This window comes from Theropithecus gelada, chromosome 6 (assembly GCF_003255815.1).
Source record: "Theropithecus gelada isolate Dixy chromosome 6, Tgel_1.0, whole genome shotgun sequence".
In the NCBI taxonomy this organism is placed as follows: domain Eukaryota; kingdom Metazoa; phylum Chordata; class Mammalia; order Primates; family Cercopithecidae; genus Theropithecus; species Theropithecus gelada.
In genome coordinates this window covers 87,452,588-87,478,958 of record NC_037673.1, presented here as the reverse complement: position 1 = coordinate 87,478,958, position 26,371 = coordinate 87,452,588, and positions in this window count along the sequence as shown.

The following is a 26,371-nucleotide window of genomic DNA, read 5'->3' as shown; positions in this document are numbered from 1 at the left end:
TATACTCTGAGAACCAGTGATCTAGTACAAAGTTTCCAAGACAGAATTTTTGTGACAGTGTTTCATGAAATGTTGGCATGGATTCTTACAGAAAAGCAATTAATAGTCAAATTATTCTAGATTGTGCTACATATGGTAGTATCCTCTTAGAGATTTTGACAAATTGAAATACTAATAACAGACATATATAACACATTAAAATTTCTAAGGATTTTGCAATAAGAGAAAAATTAGTTAACAGTTTCTACACTTATCTGACTATGTAACTCAGTTTTTCAAGTAACAGCTTTTAACATATCATGCATATCTATGGAAACATTGGTTTAACATCTTAAATTGTCTCACTTCAAACCAACATTTTCCAAACTGTTTCATGGAAGGCAAATAGGTATTTCATGCAAGCATTAATATTGTATGTGTTTCAAAGAGGAAGAAAGGTCATCCATAATTTGGGAAATTCTTCAGCAGCAATGTTTTACTTTAACTCTGAATTGTGAAAACTTACAGGGATAAGAACTACTTTTGTAATACACATTCTGTGTTTCACAAAACACTAGCAGTGCCCTGAAACTGAGATTTATGATCAATATATTGAATTATGACCAAACAAAATTTCCAATTTAGATATTTTACCTTGTTCCATAATTAATCCTACACACAGTGTCTTTTAAGACTAGGAATATAAACACATGTATGTACATGTGAACATACACACATATGTACACACAATAGCCCATCTACTATTATTCCCAATTTGTGTTTGAGTCCCACAGATTTGTAATCAGTAAATGAAAAGTGTAGATGATCAGTGTAGATAGGAACAGTATTAGTGTTGCCATATGAGAAAGATCTAGGAAATGCATTCAACAATTGATTACACATCAAATACAGGCCATTTTGGTTAAAATATTTTTACAAGTTAGAAGGATGTGTTCTTATGGTCATTTTTCTACACAGATAAACACTGTTTCTCAAATACTAAATTAGAGGTGATTAAAGGAAAAATAGAACTAATATTCATTAAGCAATGATTATATTTTAGGAAATATGTCAGTTATTTTGCATGCTCTACCTTGATTGGCACCCTCATTAACCTTGAATATTGGCATTATCATTTCCATTTGACGGAGGAAAAAATTAAAGTTCATGAATGAAACTTAGTTGCAGTAAGATAAAGGGATGATAAACACACTGCCCCTGACATCAATGCATTCAATGTCTTGTGAACCAAGATTTGAAAAAATAACATATGAAAAATTATATACAAGATTCAAGCCATTAGAAGGGGCTCATGAAGATATTTTTAAAAAGTGGTGTGAATCTCCTAATAAAAATCAAGGAAGCCGGGCGCGGTGGCTCAAGCCTGTAATCCCAGCACTTTGGGAGGCCGAGGCGGGCGGATCACGAGGTCAGGAGATCGAGACCATCCTGGCTAACACAGTGAAACCCCGTCTCTACTAAAAATACAAAAAAAAAAATTAGCCGGGCGTGGTGGCGGCGCCTGTAGTCCCAGCTACTGGGGAGGCTGAGGCAGGAGAATGGCGTAAACCCGGGAGGCGGAGCTTGCAGTGAGCCGAGATCGCGCCACTGTACTCCAGCCTGGGCGACAGAGCGAGACTCCGCCTCAAAAAAAAAAAAAAAAAAAAAATCAAGGAAGACTACCGAGTGGATATGGAAGCACTGAGGTTTAGTGGCTAAGCGCTACACTTCATGGGTTCAAATCTCTGCTCTGCTGTTAACCAGTTTCATCATCTTAATCACATTACTTAAACTCTTCAAACATGTCTTTCTTCATCTATTATATGCAGATCATAATTGTATGTACTCCATAAAGTAAGTGTAAAGATTTAATAAGTTAATATAGAAAGCCTGGCTCATATTGATTACCAAAGAAGCTTTTTATTATTATATTTTATCAATAATATGAGATCTAAATGAAAACATAATAGTAGCATTATTTTATAGTTTATATAAAATGTAGACTTTAAGAATAAATGAAATTAATTATGACAATACCAATAATTCTACTGAAATGTGAAATATATATATAACATAAATGGTGAATCATGATCATGAATGGATTCATTAGAAAACATATCTGAGTATTTTTAGCTGGAACTTTAAACCCATGTTCTCCATGTTTAGACACTTCTCAAGAAGAGTTTTTTTTTTTTAAAGCAATGTTACTATTAAAAAGACTAAAGATTATTTACTAATCAAGAGAGGAGTCCATTACAACAATTCTTTAAAGATAACTAACAATCTATTTTTTAAAAAATACAGTAACCTAATAAAGGAGGACAATAAAACCTCATTCTTCACTTAATCATTACAGATTTTCTACTGTGTTGAAAGCCCACACCACGGAAACCATAGATGTGACAGATTGGAAGATGAATAATTCCTCCATCTATAATCTTACATTTCATAGTAGAGAATGAGCAATCAATTCATGAAGAGCTATAATGTTAAGTTCCAAAAGAAAGTGGTGAATTTTATTTCCCTTAAAACAAGAAAAAGGTAAAAAAATAAAAATAAAAATAAAAATAAATCAGTCAACTTAGAGTTGGGGTTTGAGAGAGATAAAGACGGGAGGAGAGAGAATTACACATAAAAGGATCAGCATAGGCAATTGCACAGACAAAAGAAATCACAGAGGAAAGTGTTGCTTAGAGGGAAAAAATATTATATTATTTAAGTAGAAAATAGAATTATCTAAACATGTTACAGGAAACTGTTTCGAATATACTTCAAGTCAGTTTGGGCAACTCTAAACACAGCAGTTACATGCCAAAAACCTAGTTAACTTTATCTCTCAAAGTCTGTATTTTAATCTTTTGGAATAAATTTAATTTGCATTTTTTAGGATAGAGTGTATAATTTACTAATCATTAGCTTCAATAGTCTGAGGAAGAAAGTATATATAGGATTAGCATAGTATATCATATAAAGGCAAACCTTATTTCACTTGATTTAAATTATTTACAAATTATAATAATGATTAGTAATATGTAGCAATAAGAAAAGTCTGAATTAATAAATGGGTAGGAGAACAGAATTCTGTTTCATTATTAATATCAAACCACCTTTTATTGACTACTTTGATTGCAAACACTTGAACTTTTCTTTAAACTAAGCTGATTCTCCTACGGTATTATGTCATTTTGAAAGACATTGAGAAGTTTTACATTTTGCGACTCTGATGTTTCTGCAGTGGAATTAGTCAGGGATTATTATGAAAACCAATAGCAAGTGAAAATGATTGTGGTTTGATAGTTTGGATAGTGTCATGGCTCCTCATTATATTGCAGGAATTTATTTTCTACCAGTTTTTTAAGAAACAGTTGGACCACACTATTATTATAATGACACTCTGAACAGAGATTTCTTTTAAATATACAAAAATATCATGGGGAAGGGATTTGCATATATAAAATTAAATGTCTGTAGAGGAGAGTATACAAACATTACAAGTACACAAATATAAAATTGTCCAACAGTATACCTGTCAACTCTGCTTCTTTAGTCCTTGACAAATGTGTATGACAAGAACTGAGTAAAATCATAATAATAGACTGGTTACTGCTTATATAATTGCATATAATTAAAACAACCCAATAAATAGATTCCAATCTACCATCCTGCCATATTACGGATGCCATTGTCATGGGGGCAGTCTGAAGGATCCGTGATGATAATGATTTTATATATATACAATATACAATATATAAATAATATGTAATATGTAATATATATACACAAAAACACACACATATTTAACACATACACATGTACACAAATACATATATATGTATGAACACACATGCATATATACACATATACATATTGTGTAAACATACATATATATGTTATGAGTGCATTTGTGTATATATACACAAACACATGCACGTATCTATTATGCACACACATACATACACATTATACACACACTCGTGTGTGTCTTTGTGTGTATTTTCTGTGTTCTCATCTGTCTTCCTATCTCTCCCATTCTCCCCTTCTATAGAAAAGTAGCATATTAATTTCTTGGCCTGCTGTGGTGGCTCACGCCTGTAATCCCAGCACTTTGGGGGGCCAAGGTGGGCAGATCACAAGGTCAGGAGATCGAGACCATCTTGGCTAATACGGTGAAGCCGTTTCTCTATTAAAAATACAAAAAATTAGCCGGGCATGATGGCACATGCCTGTAGTCCCAGCTACCCGGGAGACTGAGGCAGAAGAATCCCTTGAATCTGGGAGGTTTAGGTTGCAGTGAGCCCAGATCGCACCACTGCACTACAGCCTGGACAACAAAGTGAGACTCCATCTCAAAAAAAAAAAAAAGTAACATATTAATTTCTTATTGTTTATATAACAAATTACCACAAACTTAGTGATTGCTATGGTCTGAGTATGTTCCTCAAAATTTTTATGTTGGAGATTTAATCCCCAATGCAACAATGCTGCAAAACAGGGCATAATGAGAAGTGTTTAGGTCATGTATTAATGCTGCCATAAACAAGGTCTTATGGGAGTGAGCCCTCTTGCTTCTGCTCTTCTACCACGTGACGACACAGAATTCAATCCTTTTCCACCCTTCCTCCTGCCACCATGTAAGGACACAGCAAGAAGATGACCTAATCTTGGGCTTCTCAGCTTCTGTAACTGTGAGAGAATAAATTTCTGTTCTCCATAAATTATCCAGTCTCAGGCATTTTGTTATAGCAGCACACAATGGACTAAGACAGTAGCTAAAATTAATACAAATTAACAAATACTTAATGCATGCAGAGCTTAAAACCTAAATGACGGGTTGATAGGTGCGTCAAACCACCACGGCACATGTATACCTATGTAACAAACCTGCATGTTCAGCACATGTATCACAGAACTTAAAGTAAAATAAATAAATAAATAATCTTAAAATTCTGGAGGTCAGAATTCCAAAATGGGTTTTAACTTGGCTAAAATCAAGGTGTCAGCAGAACTGTCTTTCTTCTGCAGGCTCTAGGGATTCATCTCCTTGCTTTACTTAGCTTTCAGGTGGCTTCCTGAATTCTTTGACTCATGGTCCCTTTCTTTCTTCAAAGCCAGTTATTATATCCCTCTGACCTCTGCTTCCATTATCACATCTCCTTCGCTGACTTTTCTACCTTGCCTGACTCTTCTACCTTCCCCTCTACTATATAAAAACCTTGAAATCAGATTGAGTCCACCCACAAGATTCAGAATACTTTCTCCATCAAAAGATTCTTAATTTACGGCCGGGCGTGGTGGCTCAAGCCTGTAATCCCAGCACTTTGGGAGGCCGAGACGGGCGGATCACGAGGTCAGGAGATCCAGACCATCCTGGTTAACACAGTGACACCCCGTCTCTACTAAAAAAATACAAAAAAACTAGCCGGGCGAGGTGGCGGGCGCCTGTAGCCCCAGTTACTCGGGAGGCTGAGGCAGGAGAATGGCGTAAACTCGGGCGGCGGAGCTTGCAGTGAGCTGAGATCCGGCCACTGCACTCCAGCCTGGGCGACAGAGCGAGACTCCGTCTCAAAAAAAAAAAAAAAAAAAAAAAAAATCCTAATTTTATCACATCTGCAATGTTAAGTAACGTACTCATAGATGCTGCAAATTAGGATGTGGATGTTTTTGAGGGTTATTACTGTGGGTAGTATAAGTAATACCATGCTTTCCCTTCCTTCCCTCTATTTTCTCAACTCTTAATACATTCCTTAAACTACTTCCATTGAATGTTTGTCCCAGCCATTGGTCTGATATGTTCCTATCAAGATCATAAGAATATCCTGCTGCCAAATGTTACAAGCATGCTCTTACCTTCACTAACTACTGTCTTTCATTTTTATGTGTTGACTCCTCCTTTTTGTTTTAAACATTTTTTTCCCCTGGGCTTCTATGCTGCTCTCTTCTTTCTCCCCATGAACTTTCCATTGTTCCACTGTTCCTTCATAGTTTCTTTCATGGATGCCTTTTTCTTCTCCTTTTATATGGCTGTTGTCCTTTACTTTGTCCTACTCTACTAATTTTCATCAAGTCCCATGATAGCATCTATGTCTAAGGCTTCTACGGGGATTGGTCCCAAATCTCTGTCTCATTTAGACCAATCTCTTTAACTCTGTACTAAAGCTATGTGTCCCTTTTGATGGACAAAGGAAACTTTAAAACCAATATGTCCAAATGTAGAAAAACATTCACAGAAGCTCAAATTTATACCTTTTTCTTTCCCTTCCCTTCCTTCCTTCCCTCCTTGCTTCTTCTCTCTTTTCCTCTTTCTTTCTTTCTCTTTTTTTCTTTCTTTTTTTTCTTTCTTTTTCTTTCTTTCTTTCTCTCTCTCTCTCTCTCTCTCTCTCTCTCTCTTTCTTTCTTTAAACAGAAATATCCTTTTCCTGGTCACCAATTCAAAAAGTAAAGAATTTTTCTTTATCTGTCTCTCTTCATTCAAATCTCACATCTAACGTTGCCACGTAATCACCAAATTCTCTTGTTTTGAATTTCTCAATGTTTCTTGAATCTATTCCATTCTTAGCATCTTCTTAGTTACTGCCCTACTTCAGGTCATACTAATTTTTTGTGTTTACTGATTCGGCCTCCTCCTAATTAGTCCTTTTTTTGTTGTTCCAGCCTTAGCTTTCTATAATCCTAGCCTCCACACTGCTACCAACATGACCTAATATGCAAATATAGTAGTCAGAACATTACTTAAAATTATTCAGTAACTTCATCATGAAAGCATTAATTTCCTCACCAATCATTCAATTTCTTGCAGCATAGAACTAGTTGCTTTTCCAGGTCTCCTTGATGCTTTACCTTCAATGCTAAGTAGTTTCCTAATTGCCTTCCTTTTAATTTCATTTTCTGGAGTATTTTGAGGTTTAAATGAGACAACATAAGAAAAACTCACAGCACAGTTTCTAGAATATAGTAAGCATTCAATAAACATTAATTCCCTCTTCTCTCCCTCTCTTCCTTCTCTCACTAAGATTTGGTATGTAATTCTCTTTTCATTGCTAAGTATTATTGTCTCAACTAGTCAAATATTGATCTTTTGGACATCCATTTATCAAGGCCAATGTCAATACACTCTTCCTCCTTTGAACTTTATGAATATAGTCTATTCTTAATTATAGAATTTCAATTAAGCATTCTACCAACCATTTGACAATGAAGTCCTAAACTATTAACCTATTATAATCCTTAGCTAATTCTTTAGCTTCTTCAATTTAGATAAACATTTTTCTCTTATTTTAATTTCAGTCAAGCAATCTATAACAGAACCACTGACATATTATATAACAATACTATATGAATATGTTTATTATATATCCATGTGAAAAGGGAATTTCTACTCACAGTTGTTTTCCTATTTCTGAATTTTTAAATAGACTATTACAGTTTCCACCACCTTTAAGTCAGGGCATATTAGGCCTTCCTAATGAACTCGCACTTTTGAATCTCTACAATCCACAGAACTTCCAAATCATCTCCCTTCCAATCATTTCTCACCACCACCATCATCTCCAGCCTGATCCATTCACCCTCATCTTTAGCCTGACTTATTGCCAAAAGGCTCTTAACTGACCATCTCGTACAGCCTATCATCTTTTCCCAACCCAGCATCCAGAACCATCCTTTAATAATATAAATCAGATTTCATCATTTCTCCACTTCCTATCTGTCTCCCTCTGAATAAAGCATTTATTTTACACAAGCTTACCATAACTGACAAGATTCAACCTCTGGTTGTTTCTACTCCTTCTCCTGTTGTTCTCATTCTTTTTGCTCCAGTCCCTCTGGCCTTCTTGCTCCTCCTCAAATTACCAGGTGTTCCCTAAATGGGGCCATTCACCCTCTCTTCTGCCTGAGGGATTGCTTCCTCTCCATCTTTAGGTCTTAGCTCAACTGTCACCTTTTCAGTCAGTCCTTTCCTGACCACCTGACAGCTGATACTTCATGTGTTTCCTTTCCTGCTTCATCCTTTTCCATAGCCTGAAAAACCACTATTTTAATTTTACTTTTTAAAATATGTCTTAACCTCCTTCTTGTTAGAATGTAATGGCAAAGAGGACAGGGGTCTTTTCCATTTTTGTTCAGTGAAGTGTTGATGAGAATCCCCCCAAAATGTCTGTTGTATAGTAGATGCTTACTTAGTAAGTATTTGGAAAATAAATTAGTTTCTGTGAGATTCTGAGAAGACTAAGTAGTCTTCACTTTCACTTGCCATCCAGTTTTTCAGCTTATTTTGGTTATTTTGAGAAGCATGGGTGTTTTATTAGGTTGACCAGAAAAAATCTAATGAAATAGGAAATAAAATAATATTTTTGCCCAAAGCTGATCCTAGATGCCATGGACCTGAAAATGTAATATGGGAATTTAGCACTGGAGTTTTAAAATAAAGGTAAAACTCATCAAATCAGTTTCAAGTGTGCATTAACATTTGTAGAACAAAGCCCACAAACAAGAAGGTATTTCACATTCCTTGTTCATCAGAGGATGAACATGTATTTTTCAGAGCTAAGTAGTATATGAGTTACAATATTTTGAACCCATGTGGTGGTTAAAACTTGCTACAGGGATTTCCCATAGAATAAAGGAAGGTGATCATGTTACAGATTTAAGACATTTGGCAAATTATGTTACATCTGCATGCAAAGACAAAAAGAAGAGCATTCTTGAATATTAAACCTCTCTGTGACTCTATATAAAGCAAAATAGTTAAATACTTTTTGCATGTATTCTTTTTCCTATAAAACTATCTTCGGATTTTCAGTAGGAGATTTCTGTGTGCCTATACTATATCAAATATTCTTATATTATCACCATAGTCAAATTCTGTGTAAGTTCCCCTGTAGCACCCTCTCTATATAACATTTGAAGGTTTCACTCAAATGTAATATAAGTTATATTAACAACAGGTCAATCATAATTATTCTTGTGTGCCTTTTCTTCAAGATTTAACGACATATATTTTTATTTCCTATATAAAAGCTGAACCATACCAGGTAAACTAATATCCTAACAAATGGAAACTTTTACCCTTGAAAGTATGGTCACTCGGCAAAATGTAATCCAATAGTTAATATCTGAATTTTTCTATAAGTAAAGAGCCAGTGTCAGATGAGCTAGAAGCCCCTCCCCCTAAAAAAACTATAGTAATGATGAGTGTGGCTTTAATAGGTCACTTAACAGGATATAGAGAGTTTTCAATCCTTTTCAACTTTTAAGGAAAACGAAATTAATTATGTCTCTCTAGGCAGTCAAGATTACATACTATCTCCTAAATGCAGTGGATAACACAACTTACATATACTTGCCCTTCTTCTGCCTTCATTTTCTTCTAAAACTGTAACATAAGTAATCGCATGTACATAACAAAGCTCTTCTGTAAAATGATGGCGAATTGCAGGATTCCTCTTCTCATGAGGACACACCAACCTAAATGTTTGACTCTAACTAGATATTTGCAGAGGATTCTTATATTACTTAACTTTTTCATAATTATCCAAAATATAACCTAAAAGTTTTCTTGAATTCAAACCCTAGTGCTTAGAAATCTAAGATGAAGCATCTTCATGGAAAAGATTGTGTGATAAAGTAAATGTTCTCCCAGCTCTATTTCCTTGACTCACAAAATATATTTAGAATCAAGGAGTAGAGTTATGTTCAATCAAATTCGTAGGTTATAGATAAATCAATATATATTATGTGCTCATAATCTCATCTCCAGCTTTTTTATACAAGTGTAGCTTTAGGGATTAAGCAGGTTTAAGGACTACAACTGGACTTACCTACTACCTTCAGTTCTTCACTGAACCAATTTTGCAATTCTGTAGATTGTTAATAAGTAAGTTATATAGATGCCCTAGAAATTATGTGGATGCAACACTTTGCAAAAGACAATCATTACAAAATATTCACATTCTTGAGAAAATATACAGTTCATGAAACTCTAGGCAAAAACACATCTACTAATTAATGATGTTGAATATAGTAGCAAATTTAAAACACACTCTATATTGATCGCATAGATCTTTAAAAAGACTCTATTCTTTTTAGAGTAGGTTTACAGCAAAATTGAAAGGAAGTTTCAGAGATTTCCCATACAACCCCTGCCCTCATACACGCATGCCTTCTCCAATTATCAACATCTTCACCAGAGTGGTACATTTGTTTTAGCTGATGAAAACCTGCATTGACACTATCATTGACATTATCACCCAAAATCCATAGTTCACATTAGGGTTCACTCTTGGTCTTGTACATCCGTTGGGTTTTGACAAATGCATGATAACGTGCATCTACCATTATGGTGTCATACAGAATAGTTTCACGGCTCTACAAATCTCTGTGTTCCTCTATTCACTCTATTCATCCCTCACTTTTCACTGCTATCTGGCAACCACTGATCTTTTTACTGCCTCCATACTTTTGCCTTTTCTAAAATGTCATTGGCTTAGCTCGTTATCTGCTGCTGTAATAGAATACCTGAGACTGGGTAATTTATAATGAACAGAGATTTATTTGGATCATCATTCTCTAGTCTGGAAAGTCAAAGATCATGATGCCAGCATCTGGCAAATGCCATCATGCTGTGTCACCATCATCCAGTGACAAAAACAGAGGGCAAGAAAGGGCAAGAGCAAGAGGGCAAGAGAGGCTGAACTTGCTTTTATAACAGACCCACTCCTTTGATAATGGCATTAATCCATTTATGCAAGAAGAGCCTTTATACCTAATCACTTCTTATTAGGTCCCACCTTCCAACACTGTTGCATTGGGGATTAAGTTTCCAACACATGAATTTTGGGGAGCATATTCAATCAACAGCAGCCATATTGTTGAAATCATACAGTATGTAGCCTTTTCATATTGGCTTCTTTCATTTAGGAATATGTATTTATGTTTCCTCCATGTCTTTTTGCAGATGGTTAGCTAATTTCTTTTTAACACCAAATAATATTCCTTTATCCGCATGTACCAGCTTCTTTATCTATTTACCAACTGAAAGACATTTTGGTTACTTCTAAGTTTTGGCAATCATAAGTAAAGCTGCTTTAAACATCCATGGGCTGGTTTTTTTGCATGGATACATTTTCAGCTCCTTTGGGTAAATACGAAGGAGCACAATTGCTGGATCATATGGTAAGAGTATACTTAATCTTGTGAGAAACTGCCAAACTTTTTTTCAACGTCATTGTACTATTTTGCATTTTCACCAGCAATGAGTGAGAGTTCTGTTGCCCCATATGGTTTCCAGCATTTGGTTTTGTCATTCTAATAGGTGGGCAGTGGTATTTAATTGTTGTTTTAATTTGCTTTCTCTGATAACATATGATATGGAACATCTTCTCATATGTTTATTTGTCCTCTGTGTATCTTCTTAGGCAAGATGTCTGTTAAGAGGCAAGATGTCTGTTAAGGTCTTTGATCTATGTTTTAATTAGGCTGTTTGCTTTTTTATCTTTGAGTTTTAAAAGCTCTTTGTAGATTTTAGATAATAGTTGTTTGTTGGATATGTCTTTTAAAAATATTTTCTCCCAGTCTGTAGCTTCCCTTTTTATTTTCTTGACAATATTTCTCAAGGAGTAGAAGTTTTTAATTTTAAGAAAGTCCAGCTTACCAAATCTTTCTTTCATGGATCATCCCTTTGATGTCATATCTAAAAAGTCATCATCAACCTTAAGGTCATCTAGGTTATCTCATATTTTACCTTCTAGAAGTTTTATATTTTTGCATTCTACATTTAGGTCTGCGTTATATTTTGAGTTAATTTTTGTGAAAAATGTAAGGTCTGTGTCTATACTTTATATTTGTACATGAACATCAATAGATTTTTTTTTTTTTTTTTTTTTTTTTTTTTTTGAGACGGAGTCTTGCTCTGTCGCCCAGGCTGGAGTGCAGTGGCCGGATCTCAGCTCACCGCAAGCTCCGCCTCCTGGGTTTACGCCATTCTCCTGTCTCAGCCTCCCGAGTAGCTGGGACTACAGGCGCCCGCCACCTCGCCCGGCTAGTTTTTTGTATTTTTTAGTAGAGACGGGGTTTCACCATGTTAGCCAGGATGGTCTCGATCTCCTGACCTCGTGATCCGCCCGTCTCGGCCTCCCAAAGTGATTACAGGCTTGAGCCACCGCGCCCGGCCAATAGATATTTTTAGAAGCTATTTCCTCTATGAAATTGACTGTAACATATGTATGTGTGTATATATATATATGAATACACACACATATATTGAAATAAATATATTTGAAGACTATTTGATCATATATAACTCAATTTTTTTCACCCCCAAGAAATAGGTATCTCTGAAATGTCTTAGTAAAACACCAATGCTGATCTTTTATTTATACTTTGACTCCATTGTATCTAAGAGTACTCTCACGAAAGGTGTTAAGCTGAGCTCAACAACATAGCAAAGTCATCGGCTTATACACCATGAAGTCTATATATATATATAAAAATACATTTAAAAAACCTCTATTTTCTCTCCCTATCTGTATTCCTTCTCTAGCTGCTACAGTGTACTGGGGAGACAGCGGAATATTGTGGAATCCAGTGCCTTTGTCAGTGAAACCCTGGAAACTTCCAGGTTCCCTCCACATCCTCCTGAAATCCGTTGGCCCTTGCCCAGCACATATCTTTACATCTTACCCAACTCAAAGCCTCAATTCCAGCACTGTTATCTAACCTACCCATTATTTCTATCCTAATACAGCCACAACCCGATGATTACAAAATAAGGTAAATTAAAATGTAACAAATTTTTGTTCTCAAAGGAATCACAATTCAAATAGTAATAAAAATACATTATAAACGTGAGTATTGTAAAAGTGTGGGAAGAATGTAAACAAACACAGAGTTAGTACTAGGTTAGGGGCTAGAAAAATATAAAAGTATCATTATCGCTCCTATCCCTTGGCCTGAAAAGGCAGGGGAGACAACATTTTCCAGAACCAGATGAGACAAGGAGAAGTCTGAGTGGCAGGGCCATCTGGCATGAGCTGTAACTTGTGATGGAGAGACGCAGCCAGCCTCAGACAAACCTGCAGGGAGGGATGTGGAGGAATAAACCCCAACCTCAATTTCTTTCCTCCCTCCCATCTCTGTTGAATTCCACATGCTAAATCCAACAGGAAGCTAGAGAGCCAAGAACCCTGTTGTTACAATCCATTCAGAAACACTTCTTAGGGCACAGAGAAAGGTGAAGGATGGAGTATTTGGAGAAGCAAATGGAAGAAAGGTATCCAGCACACATAATTAAAAATCTATACTACTATGTTTTATTGAAAACATATACAGGCCAAAAAAGAGGATACATGGACAAGGTTTCTCATTTAATTCAAAATTTTAAAAAATTCAACACAGATAACTCAAATAAACTATGAAAATAAAAATAAGTTACATGATAATAAACTGAATGTTTTTCACATTTCTGTTAGTGTTTTATCTTTCTAAGCTCTATTAAGCTATGGAGTTGCTTGAAAATATAAGCATACAGAAAAACTTCTGTAGAGAAGTGGCTAGTTTCACATTCTCCAAGCCAATGCAATCAGGAAAACACTAGTCTGAGAGAATGCACAATCTCTAAACTGAGGAAGGATTTAATCAGATGAATATAGACTTTTCAAGAAAAAAAAACTTTGTATACATTGAATGTCTCAAAACTTGAATGAAAAGAAGTAAAGAAGAAAAGAGAAACTTTTCAAAATCAGTTAAATAAGAAGTATTGCACAAACCTAAAACAAACAGCTAATATTTATTGAGAACTTTTCTCAATAAGCAATTTGTTAGGGAAAGTTAATATGTAGTTTCACATAATACAGCATTACTAAGAGATAGAGGATTATTAACCCGATTTTACAGATGAAGAAGTGAGTTTGGGGAGTTTAAGTCATGGTCTAGCTAGCCCATACAGCTAGAAAATTGGGTAGACAGAAACAGAATTTAGCTCTGCTGGATACCAGAACCAACTCAATAGCAATATTGGTACATTACAATCTTTTAATTAAGAAAACTCAAGAAAAGTTAACTCAGTAAGGAAAATGTCTATATTTGTATCCAAAATGTATCTAAATGATAAATCTTCGGCATTTAAGAAATTTTAAGGTTTTCACTTTTTAATTCTGGCAAATTACAGTATTCCTGCCAGGCCTCTGAGCCCAAGCCAAGCCATCGCATCCCCTGTGACTTGCATGCATACGCCCAGCTGGCCTGAAGTAACTGAAGAATCACAAAACAAATGCAAATGCCCTGCCTCGACTTAACTGATGACATTCCACCACAAAAGAAGTGAAAATGGCCGGTCCTCGCCTTAAGCGATGATATTATCTTGTGAAATTCCTTTTCCTGGCTCATCCTGGCTCAAAAAGCTACCCGACAGAGCACTTTGTGACCCCCCACTCCTGCCCGCCAGAGAACAACCCCCCTTTGACTGTAATTTTCCTTTACCTACCCAAATCCTATAAAACGGCCCCACCCTTATCTCCCTTCGCTGACTCTCTTTTCGGACTCAGCCCGCCTGCACCCAGGTGAAATAAACAGCCATGTTGCTCACACAAAGCCTGTTTGGTGGTCTCTTCTCACGGAAGCACATGACAATTCCTACTTTATTCAAATTTATAGTTAACATCATATGAATTATGTTATTAATCAGATTAAAGACAGACAATTTTTCTGTCAAAGTTACCTTTTTTTCTACAATTCAACTAAGAACTATCTTTGTTGATTCATTGGGTAGCTTCTTTATGCTGACAATAAAAGTTAAGTAGGCTAGTAGGCAAAATACTTTGGTACTTTGAAAAAACAGGATTATATTTCCAAGAACATGGCTGATATAATACTACAACATAAGAGTAGAAAAACATACATAATGCGAATGATTTATAAAATGTCTTAATTTTTGTATTTCTCATATGGTGCCATCAGCTATTTAAATTATATGTTCAAGAGTAATGAACTTTTTTTGCTTTGTATATCTAATTGTCTTAAAAATTATATGTATCAAAACATGACATGCTATAATTCATCAAGTGATATAATACAGGACAGTAAATCATGATGTAATAGATCATTTGCCATGGCTCAGTGCTTTTAATAATGATGTAATATAAATTTATATGAAAGTATGTTAAATACACATAAATTTTAAATTCAGGTCTCTTACTAGTTTAAGAATGGAAACACACTAAATATTAAGTATTGATCTTAATTTTTTAATAAAGGGCCACTATAATATTCTAAAGAAGAAAATTTATAATATAAAACAGTATTTTTATCATTACACTTCATAGAAACTTCATTCTTATGCCCTTCATACATCTTAATCTCCCACATATAATAATAAAAATCTTTATGATCTATGGATAATTGCGCTGGATACGTATAATCAAACCTCAATTATAATTTCAGAGGCAGGAAAGAAATCACATAGACAAATGAAATTCTCAGCTAAAACAAGAATCAGAGAATCATGGAATTTAGAGCTGAAAGAGACCTTAGAGATCAGCTACTCCAACCCCCTCATTTTACATATGAATAAATCGAGCTCTGTGAAATTAAGGAACTTTCCAAAGGTCACATAACAAGTTTTTGATGAAGCAAGGATGAGTGTTCTTTTGGTTCAGGCTTTTCCCTTAGTTCTACGCTGCCTGTGAAGAAGTCCATCCAGCTGAAATCGACCTAGTGACTTAAAAACATCTAGAGACACTCCATTGCAGTCTTCTCACTGTGCCGACCACATTACTTTAAACTTGTTCTTAGCAGATGAAAATGTTGTTCAAAACTACTCGTTGTTTGTAAGAGTTACAAGGTTGCTCCGAATATCATTTATTATTGCCTAATGAAAATAATTAATTTTTGCTGAGTTTAACACCCTTCTAACTAGAGTGTTCCAGTGGAGATGTGAGGGACAGGAAAGGCAGAAAAGCCAAAGAAAAATACACTCGAGTAAATGTTCTTGAGAAAACTCCAATGAAACAAAAAAGAATTCGTTCATTCATTTATTTAACATCCTTTCACTAAGTACTTGAGTGTTAGTTATTTCCAAACTTTCCTTCTGATAAGATTCCCTACCACCACTCTTAAGGATCCTAATTCAGTAGCCAGGGTAAGCCCAGGAATCTGCATCCTTAACTGTGATACTTATAGTTAGACAAATTTGCAGAAACCGTTTACTATGTAAAAGCAACCACTACCCCACAGAGAATATAATGATTTATAAGACAGAGACTCTAGCTTTGTGGAATTTATAATCTAGAAGTAGAGATAAAGGTACAAACAAATGATAGGTGCATAGTGAGCCTGCATCTGATGAGAAAGGAAAACTTCACAGGATGTGAACAGTGAGTGAAATTGTTAGAGACAGAAATGAAAAGAGCACTGCGTATGGTGGGAATAGCATGTGCACAGTTAGACAATAGGCATACACATAGATGGGAGAAAAGGAGGAAGGAAAAGTATAGAGCCAGTTTGTCAATAAGTGGAATGAGGTCTGTCTACACTTATGATTCACGAAGAAATGGAGGTGGAGATTGGGCTAGAATGTCATTTGGGGATCAAATCAAGGATGTAAAGATCTACACTAAGAAATCTATGAATGTCTTTGAGTATGGGACCAACCTGATCACAGTCAAATGTTTGAATCTTTCATCTGAACCACAGATTGTATGATTAATTGGACAGGGGAAAAAGTAAAAAATACAAAAACCATTTTGTGAGTTAGATGGCTAACTGTTAATTTTCAGACTGAATTAAACCTTCAGAATGTTTCCAAGACTATTAATCTAAATTTCTTGTTTCAAATACCTTCAAGCAAATTTTCAGAGCTGTCATAAAATTATGAAGGATGCCTCAGGAGTACCTACTATATCCCTATGCAATTTCATGTGTCAGGATCTTGCAGGACTAGTGAAAATCTATCCAATTCTTAGAGACCTCCAAAGCAACTCATTGCAATGTTTAATAATTCTCACTGTCAGAAAATATGTTTTAATATATAATCACAATCTCTCTTTATCTGTCCCACACTTTTCTGTTCAATAGTCACTGGATAAGATAAATCATTACTATTGTTGATCCTATCATGTCACATAGGCCATTAAGTTACGTCTTTCTCACCTTCCCTAAAACTAATAGCTCAATTCTATTAAGTTCTCCTTATGGTTCTTATTTTTGCTGCTCTTGTTATCGCTAGTTTTGCTAAGCCACAGGCCTAACTATGTCTGTGTCTTGAATAAATGTTAGCCTTTTTTAAGCAACTAAAGCACCATTTTTATAAAGCAGTAACATTTAAGTATCTGAAAAAATAATTTATGTAAAACAAAATATAAATATTTTGTGTATTTTGTTATTCTAATTTTATAGAGAAGAAACAGAGATATAGTGGTGTGACTTATACCAACTCACACAGTGGCAGTGTGGCATTCTAAGACCTATTGGCTCCAGGTAAAATATTATATACTGTGTTATCCTACATTTTCATGGAATTAAAAATCCACATGATAAGAAGCACATTTTAGGGAACAAGATGATGAGTTTAATTTGAAGTGAGTGTGGGACTTCTAGGAAAGATCTCCAGCTGGCAGTTGGATACACAGGTTTGTATTCAAGGAGTAAACCAGGCTGGAAGCTATATTTGAAAATATAACAAACACTGGGTGTTGAGGAGATCACCCCACTTTGTGAAACCAGCAAAAAGAACAGTATCTGAAGAATAATAGATAGAGTGAAAAAAAAATGGTCAAAATGTAGGAGAAGGTAAGGAAAGAAGATATTTCTAGAAGAGAGTTGTTAGCCATGAGCTGGGAAGTAAATAGATTAGGAGTGGTGATAATGAGATGAGGCAAATCCTTTAATAAGTGTGCCAGGAAAAGGGTGAGAAGATGGGTCTCTAGAAAAAAGAAACATGGAAAAACGAGAAGAAATTTAACCATGGTTTTAATGCTGATATTAAGAAAGTGGAGAGAAAAAGAAATATACGGTTGGAATGGGGAATAATCAAGGAAATGAGGTCTTACAAAGAGGTACGTCCAGAACACTGAAAATGGATTTGCTTTAAGAATGAGAACTTGCTCTTTCTTCTTGTTGGGGGTAAGGGTGAATATGATGGTAGAGAGTGTTTTATTTAATTTCTAGCATTTTCTCTGTAAAGCAGATATTAAAACCATTTGCAGAGTGATGAATGTTGTAGCTGCCTAGTAAATTTGAAAGATAAGTTTTAGAATAGGTACAGCAGATTAAAAAAAAAAAAAAAAAAAAAAAGGCAACCGAAGAAAGGGCTGCTAGAGATAGTACGATGCACCCAGTTGAGATTGGAGGTCATAGATTGTGGTGGTTATGCAGTGTGATTTTCTTTTCATCAGCACTCAGCAGACTGTGTATAGTTTAGGGAAAGAGGGATAATTGAATGTATTTAGAGTTAGAATTTTGAAGAGCAAACAGAAATCAGAAAGGAGATAATTGGCAAGAGACTGAGTGAAGTGATATGATGCACATTCTCCACTGGGTAGTAAAGCAGGTAGAGGCAGGAAGGTTTAATTATACGAAAGAAAAGTATGAGTCAAGGCACTACAAATCTTGACTTTGTTGAAGTACAAGTATAAAAAGAAATTTGTCTTTAATCAGAACTTTGACAACTATGGTTTATAAATAATTTTAATCTCTAAAAGCAACATCTGGTAAAAATACCCAGCCTTGCAGAATAAGTTTAGGATTTGGTGACATCAGCCTGAAGGCACAAACTGCCTGAGTCAAAAACATTAAGCATGCAGTTCATACTATACGAAATAATGTAGTCTTTGGCAAACTATTAAGTCATATTTTTTTTTAGAAACCTCAACATGATATGATATATTCACTAGATTATAGGGTTCACAAGTGTAAGATGTAAAATATCTTTTAGATCAACTAACACAACAGTGGTTCTCAAACTCTTGTCTCCAGACCAGCAGAATCAGCATACCATAGGAATTTGTTAGAAAGGCAAATTCTCTGCCACCCACTCTTCTGCCGAATTAGAAACTCTTGGAGTGGGGGCCAGTGAACTGTGTTTTAATAAGCCCCCCAGGTGAATCTGATGCTCACTGAAGTGTGAAAACCTCCACAGTACAGTAATCTCAACATGCAAGTTGATTGGTCAAAAAGGTCAGCCTGGATTTTTCTCTAATAATTATGATTTTAGCTTATATTATCTACCAAAATATTTTCAAAAACCATAATTTCAAACCAATATCTTACTAACAAGGACAGATTAGCCAGGATTAAAATTCAGTGAAAGTACATCCCAAAATAAGAAGCACTCTACTGATCTGAATAAGGTTGTTAAAGTGGGGGAAACAGAACAAAACAGAACAGAACAAAAACACTTCAAATTTAGATAGAATCCTCTTGGTTCATGTACCTTTGGTGACTTTAGTTTCTTCAGCTTTGCTGTTGAAAGGTGTGTTAGAAATAAATATTGTTAGGCAGGAATCTAGACACGACATAGCGGCGCCACCTGGCATAGCAGGCCCTTTGTTGGAGACTTCCCTTCCTCTTTGAACACACCCTCAGATTTGCATACATCAGAGGTTCTGGCTGGGCAACCACACTCCCCCATGACCTGCAGCTCACCTGCATTCCACAAGTTCGTAAACAGCAGTTTCGGTTGACAGTTTCCAAAGATCCCTTCCTCATGACCCTTACTCAACTCCTGCCCTAGTAGTTTCAAGACCTCCCAGGCCCTGTTTGCACAACAAGCTTCCCTACCTCTCGGGCTATAAAAAGCCCCTACCCTCCTCCCTCAGCATGACTTCCTCAGCCCGCACCTTTGGACGGAGGAACCTCGCCCGCGAGTCCTAATAAAGGCTATTCTCACTGCCATTTGCCTTGTGTCTTCATTACCGGTTCAGCTCCAGCCTCAGTTTACCTTTACAAATATTACAATCCATAAGAGAAAGAAACCAAGGACTTTCACAGACAGCAGTAATGACAATGTAATTTAAACAAAGTCCCAGGGCTAGTGAAAAGGCACTTGATGGGAATTTCAGGGGCCTTCCTTCCATTCTGCCTTCCAAGTGAAGGTTGTAAGGAAATCCTAGGTACATTGTTCATTACACTTTAGTTGATCTGGCAGCATTAGGGAAGGAGGAGGGGAAAGGAAAGAAAGAGGAAGGGAGAAAGGATACAGAAGTGTGGGAAAGAGAGTCTGAGACGGCTACTAGAGAAAGTAATTGACTGGTAGAGCTATAAAGTTTCTACATGTGGAAAAAAAAATCAAATCTTGATCCCAGGCATAAAGTCTCTATGAAGCTAAGTTACAGTTCAAGAAAATTCAGCAATATAGATGTCATGGTATGACAAACAACATTATGTTTTCTTGTTGAATTACATCTTCTACTTTTGCTTTCTTCAGCAACTATAGCTAAAGATCATTAACACAAAAATGAAGTATCCAACATAAAATGACTTTCCAGTATTCCCCGAAATCAGTTCCTTTGAAATGAGTTAGAAGAACACGTAAATAAAGAATATTTTTAATAAGAGTTGACTGTTAATAAATCTCTCTCAGTAGATAACTCATTACATCCCACTAACCTGGAACTCAATAAACATGAATTAACAGATTCATAGGGAAAGGAAAACAAGATTTAAAAAAAACGTTTAAAGTCTATTATGACCTAATATTTTCTTTAACACATTTAATTTACAATAGAATGTAGTAAAATTTTCATTTTTTACTTTAAACTTTCCATTATAGGAGTACTTTTTATTGCAATTTTTCAAATTAATTGCTAGTGGTTAAAAAAATCTGACAAAATATACAGTAATTTATTTTTTACTCTCAAATTTAGAATGCTATTCTTGTGACATGGTGAATTAACCCATGAAGATACTGTAAATTCAGAAATCACTAATATTATGAGCAGATAATATTCAGAATTTAATTAGATAATTGGTATATAAACAACTGTGAACCGTGAATATTTTTATGGCCTATGGACTGCAATAAAACTATTCTCAGTCATTTATACTCTATAGTATTTTAGATGCTAAGCTACTGCATTTGCATTTCTGTAGCAATGGATTTCGTTTTCTTGAAACATGTTATGGCCTGGCCTCATTAATTCAGAAATTTAAAAAAATACAATTAAAGAAAGTCTTCAGAGGTTCTAAAGGGCTATGAGTTTTGGAGTGGTTAATGGCATGAGTGTTATTAGCTTAAATTCATCCTGTTGCTTTGGTAGGTTATTTGGAACTATTCATATTTTAATCTAAGAATTTTCTTGTAATTCCATTGGACTTCTTTAGGATACATTTTAGGCCAAAAATAGTGTTGTGATTATAAATCATATGAAAGTGAATTACATATCTCTGTATTGTACTCTACATTAGCTAGTAAATTTCTAAAGTCTTTACTTTTTTATGGGACCATTCTAGTTGAAAATAAAACAGCTAGTTATTCACAATGGGTATGTAGCTATATCTATAATATTTCTTCATGATTTTCCTGCTGTGGAAATTTGTACTTAACCTTTGAACTTAAGTTTTCTTTATATCATATTTACATATTTCACTTTTTGAAATACGTGGACGAGTTGTTTTGTTTAACATACTCTACAATATAAATATCTTACCTTAGGAACCATACCATGTATTACAGGATCAACTGAAATCTGCTATTTTTACATGATTTCACAACACATTTTGTAATAGTACATAGATGCCATGTGATTTTAAGAGTTACACATATAGGAATTTCATTTGCTAAATGTGACATATTTCAACTTACACAAAATTACAAGATGATAGTATGCCAATACTCTTAGGCCAAAAAGTTTTGTCCCTGAAACAATTGAAAGCAATCCTTTAAAATACTTTCCTGGGCCGGGCGCGGTGGCTCAAGCCTGTAATCCCAGCACTTTGGGAGGCCGAGACGGGTGGATCACGAGGTCAGAAGATCGAGACCATCCTGGCGAACACGGTGAAACCCCGTCTCTACTAAAAAATACAAAAAACTAGCCGGGCGAGATGGCGGGCGCCTGTAGTCCCAGTTACTTGGGAGGCTGAGGCAGGAGAATGGCGTAAACCCGGGAGGCGGAGCTTGCAGTGAGCTGAGATCCGGCCACTGCACTCCAGCCCGGGCGACAGAGCAAGACTCCGTCTCAAAAAAGAAAAAAAAAAAATACTTTCCTGTATTTTTCATTTTCTTGAATGAAAAAAATGAATAATAAAACAACAATAATTTAATATTAATACGGATAAGTTAAACATAAAACTGCATTGTCATATTAATGGGTAAAGGTTTTTTGAAGTATGGTCAATTTATTGATTTGAGCATGTAAAACTGTTCCTGTTACTTAGGCAGCTTTCTTTTGTTACATCAAGAATGGTAATTTTATTGAGAAAGGCACAATAGAAGATGATTGATTGTCTGCTTTTGTCATGGAGATGAATTATTGCAGAATGCATGCATGAAAAAATAAAAGCATTGTTCTATAAATTGGCCCTTGATGCTTTGTTCATTTGAGTTCATTGTTCATAGACTCTAGCATGAGCTAATACTAAATAGCATAGTAAATAAAAGCATTTTTTTTTTTGCTAAAGCAAAATTACTTTCTTCACTAATGAAACTCAGCTTTAGGAAATCACAGTGTCTGCCAGTGTGCTACATTTAAAATGTATAATTTAATCTATGCCAAAAGCTGAGTAGTAACAGAAAGTTTGCATAGCTATTATCATTTTATTAAATTAGTAATAAGAGTGCATAATGAAAAATGAAAAACTTTTTATTTAAAACTTAATGGGAAAGCAGCACACAAGCAATACAAATTAAAAAGTGGTACATTTAATTTTAGACAGTTGAATAAAATCTATTAAGAAAAAATATAATTGTCAGTAACCATTGAATGACTTCAATAACTTTTTAATCAAAAAATTAGAATCATGACTATCAAACTTTCTAAGACTTATAAAAAGATAAAATATTAGAATACAAAAACATCAACCATTATATCTCTAAAATAAGACATAAAATACTACTTTTAAATAGATGAATGTCATGCCAATTTAGCATTAGCTTCTTAGAGAAATTATTTCTTTTTATTTGAGGCATGAATACCTGAATACCATCTAATGTAATTAATCTGTTGTTTTATTAAGTTTGGTTTTCAGAAAGATTTTAATGTCAATGACAATCAATCTCTCCAGCTATGCTACTTTTAACCTAGTTTTTTCTTTTCTTTTCTTTTCTAGCGCACTGTGATTTGCTGAGAGACAGAGCACTTCATTCTAGATACAGCTATCACCTGGTGTTTGCTAAATCACTGTGAAATTCTTGCAACAGCTGTTTGTTCCTGGGGAAACATTCACTTCATATTGCAGCAATAAACTGATCATTGCCAATTAAATGCCCATTAATTGTGTAAGCAAGGATTACTGCCAGATGTTTACATTAGAAAGAAAAATATCCTTTGCTATTTATTTTCCACTTATAGCCATCCCTTTTCATGTAGACAATTATGTATATAAGTTTTTTTATAACATGCCACAAATTTCAATTCAGAAATTAATAAAATAATCTCTCCATAGGTTTGATCTAGCAGAAGATAGGCTAGGATAAATCACACATGTAATAAAAAGAATAAATTTGGGCAGAATCACTTTTGCTACATAAAAAATATGACTCAAATGTTTTGGTTTGTTTTATTTGTTACATTCTATCTTTCCTAGAAGTTGTCTTTATTTTCCCTTTATTCTATTTGGAATAATAAGCCCATGAAATTGTATTTTTTAAAGTTGAGATAGAATAAACTCTCTCCCATAGTCTATTATGGAGAAGAAAACTGTAAAAATAAAGAACCCATATAAAATAAAAGCAGGTGGTGTTTTGTAGAATTTTTGTTAAATCTCACCACCTTTGCATTTACCTGCAGCTTCATTCTATCTCAAAATATTATTTAAGTTATTCTCCAAAATGCAGTAGTGATGAAAATGAAACATGCACTTAATAATATGTTGTCTCAAGTAATTTATTTTTCAACACCAAAACAAAATGGGAAATAAAACACCAACCCACAATGAATATATTTATTACCTCTTTTAGTGTCTAAATAAATGGTGAAAGTTAAAGAAAAGAAAAGTGCTTCCATGGCAATACACACATATAAATCATGTTTTTTTAGACAGGAGAGCTTTCACAGAATATATCATATACATATTTTGCTGCAGTTGTGCCTTCATGTTTTTATAAGGAATAGCAAATTCATACACATATCCTCCCTGTTAGCATCAGTGATCCCAGACCCTCACATCCCAACCATACAATGTATGCAAACAACAACAACAAAAAGATTAGGTGGCGTTCTGTTCCTCACCATATCGAACCACACCTCCTCTTTGGAAGGTGATCACAGGACACATTCAGAGCTGCAGAAGACATGAAACAGTAGCATCTGGCTCCTTAAATATCTCCACAGGCATTTGTAATGGCATCTTTGAAGTTTTCTCTGCATCTGTCACATGTTTAGACTGCACATTGACTGCCCCAGCTGAGCACGATTTTGATTCTTTGAGACTTTGAATAGTGTAATCTGTTTAAGAATAAGGCTCGGGAAAATCCCTCATAATATCCATACACAAGCTCTTTCATGATTAAAAAAAGGGGGTCCTCATTCCCATAACTGTTATTTTTTTATGCTGAAATGATGCCAGCCTTTGAGTTAATAATACAGCCTACAATTACATTCCAGCTTTGCACATTTTTTTTTTTTGAGAACCTGTACTCAAAAATCACATCTTGTCTACTTTTTTCTAACCAGTGTTATAGAAATTACTACTTGAGAAGAAGGCCTCTGTAAATGTGATGTGTGCATAATCGTCTTGGCACTCGATTATAAAAGAAATCTGACCACTGTCAACTCACTTTGAAAATCATCTTTGATTCAACTTATTGAGCATCAAGTGCAGAATATAAGAATAAAGGGTGATTTGACTTAAACGGTGGTTTGAGTGCTATTGACTTTGCATCTATTAAATTAATATGCTTCTCACAATTAAGTCATGAGGCCTCCACTGAACCCACCTCAACATGTGAAAGACTATTTCCTACTCTTAATGGTATCCTCAAGATATATCAAACGCCCATAAATACAAATGAAGACTATTAAGTATGGGTTCATTCTCTCCAACTCCAAGGTTTCATTATTTTAAAATTGTGAAAATCAACCAAAACTGTCTTTTGTGTCTCTAAACTCAATATTTCTATTTCATTTTCCTCAGATGAGAAAATTACCTCATAAGTTTATTGACGGTTGAATATCAAGAGCTTACTATTTTACTCTCTCTTAAAGCTTCCTGTTTTAAAAGAGGACCACATGAAAGAAATGCTTCACACTAAATCATGACTAATTTGAGCATATGTGCACATACCTGCACATCCACACACGGACACACAGACACACACACACACACCCCCCAAAACAAACTGAAAATGAAAAAAACAACAGCTGTTTTAAGGCAGAAGGTTTTTTGAGTCACAGTGAATTATATCATTTTGGACATCATTTTCTCTTTGCTTATGAGATTACCTGGACAGAATTTGTTACTTTGTATAGTTCACAAAGAGGTTTGTGGGTCTTTTTTTCTTACTTAACAAAAAGACCACCACTACTTAAAGAATGTAAAAGTAAAAATAAGCATCAGGAAAAGTTGCCAAAATACCGCATACTCATATCTTGAACACAGTAGGTTGTCATGAGACATCAAGCTTTTTATACAAATGAGTTAACCTTATGAATGTCAGTAATCAAAACCCTGGAGTGAGGCTTAGTATGAGACACTAACAGGTATGAAACAGCTGGGAGAAACTGGGAGTGCTTGTAAAGAAGAGGTTCAGATGCACACTACATTCCATATGAAGAGAATTCAGAGTACTCAACTTATCTTTCTGAAGTGCTTTCACTCTACTTTCACTCTACTTTGGGGAGCGTGTCACTATAGAATGCGTAGTAGCTTCTTTCTAACCTCCTTCTGCCAGCGTGAGAGTGATTCTCTTCAAAGTCTTAGATTACTAAGGAATTATATCCACCAGAAAGGTTACAGTGCATTGGTATAGCTTTGTTACCTAATGTTTGTGACTTTCATTATATGCCTGTTTGATACACAGATGTACACATTTGCTCACCTAATAGCATGCAGATGTGTCTTTGCATTCACACATATGGGTCTCTTAATTCAGATTTGGATGAATGGTTGAACTAAAATGTCAGGCTTGGTCATTCTGATTGGATACAGGTTATGTTCCCAAATAGAATGCAAAAAGGTCAGAGTGTGCTACTTGTTGTTCCCAGAAAACACAATGATGACAGACCATAAGAGGGAAGTGTCGGTCCAG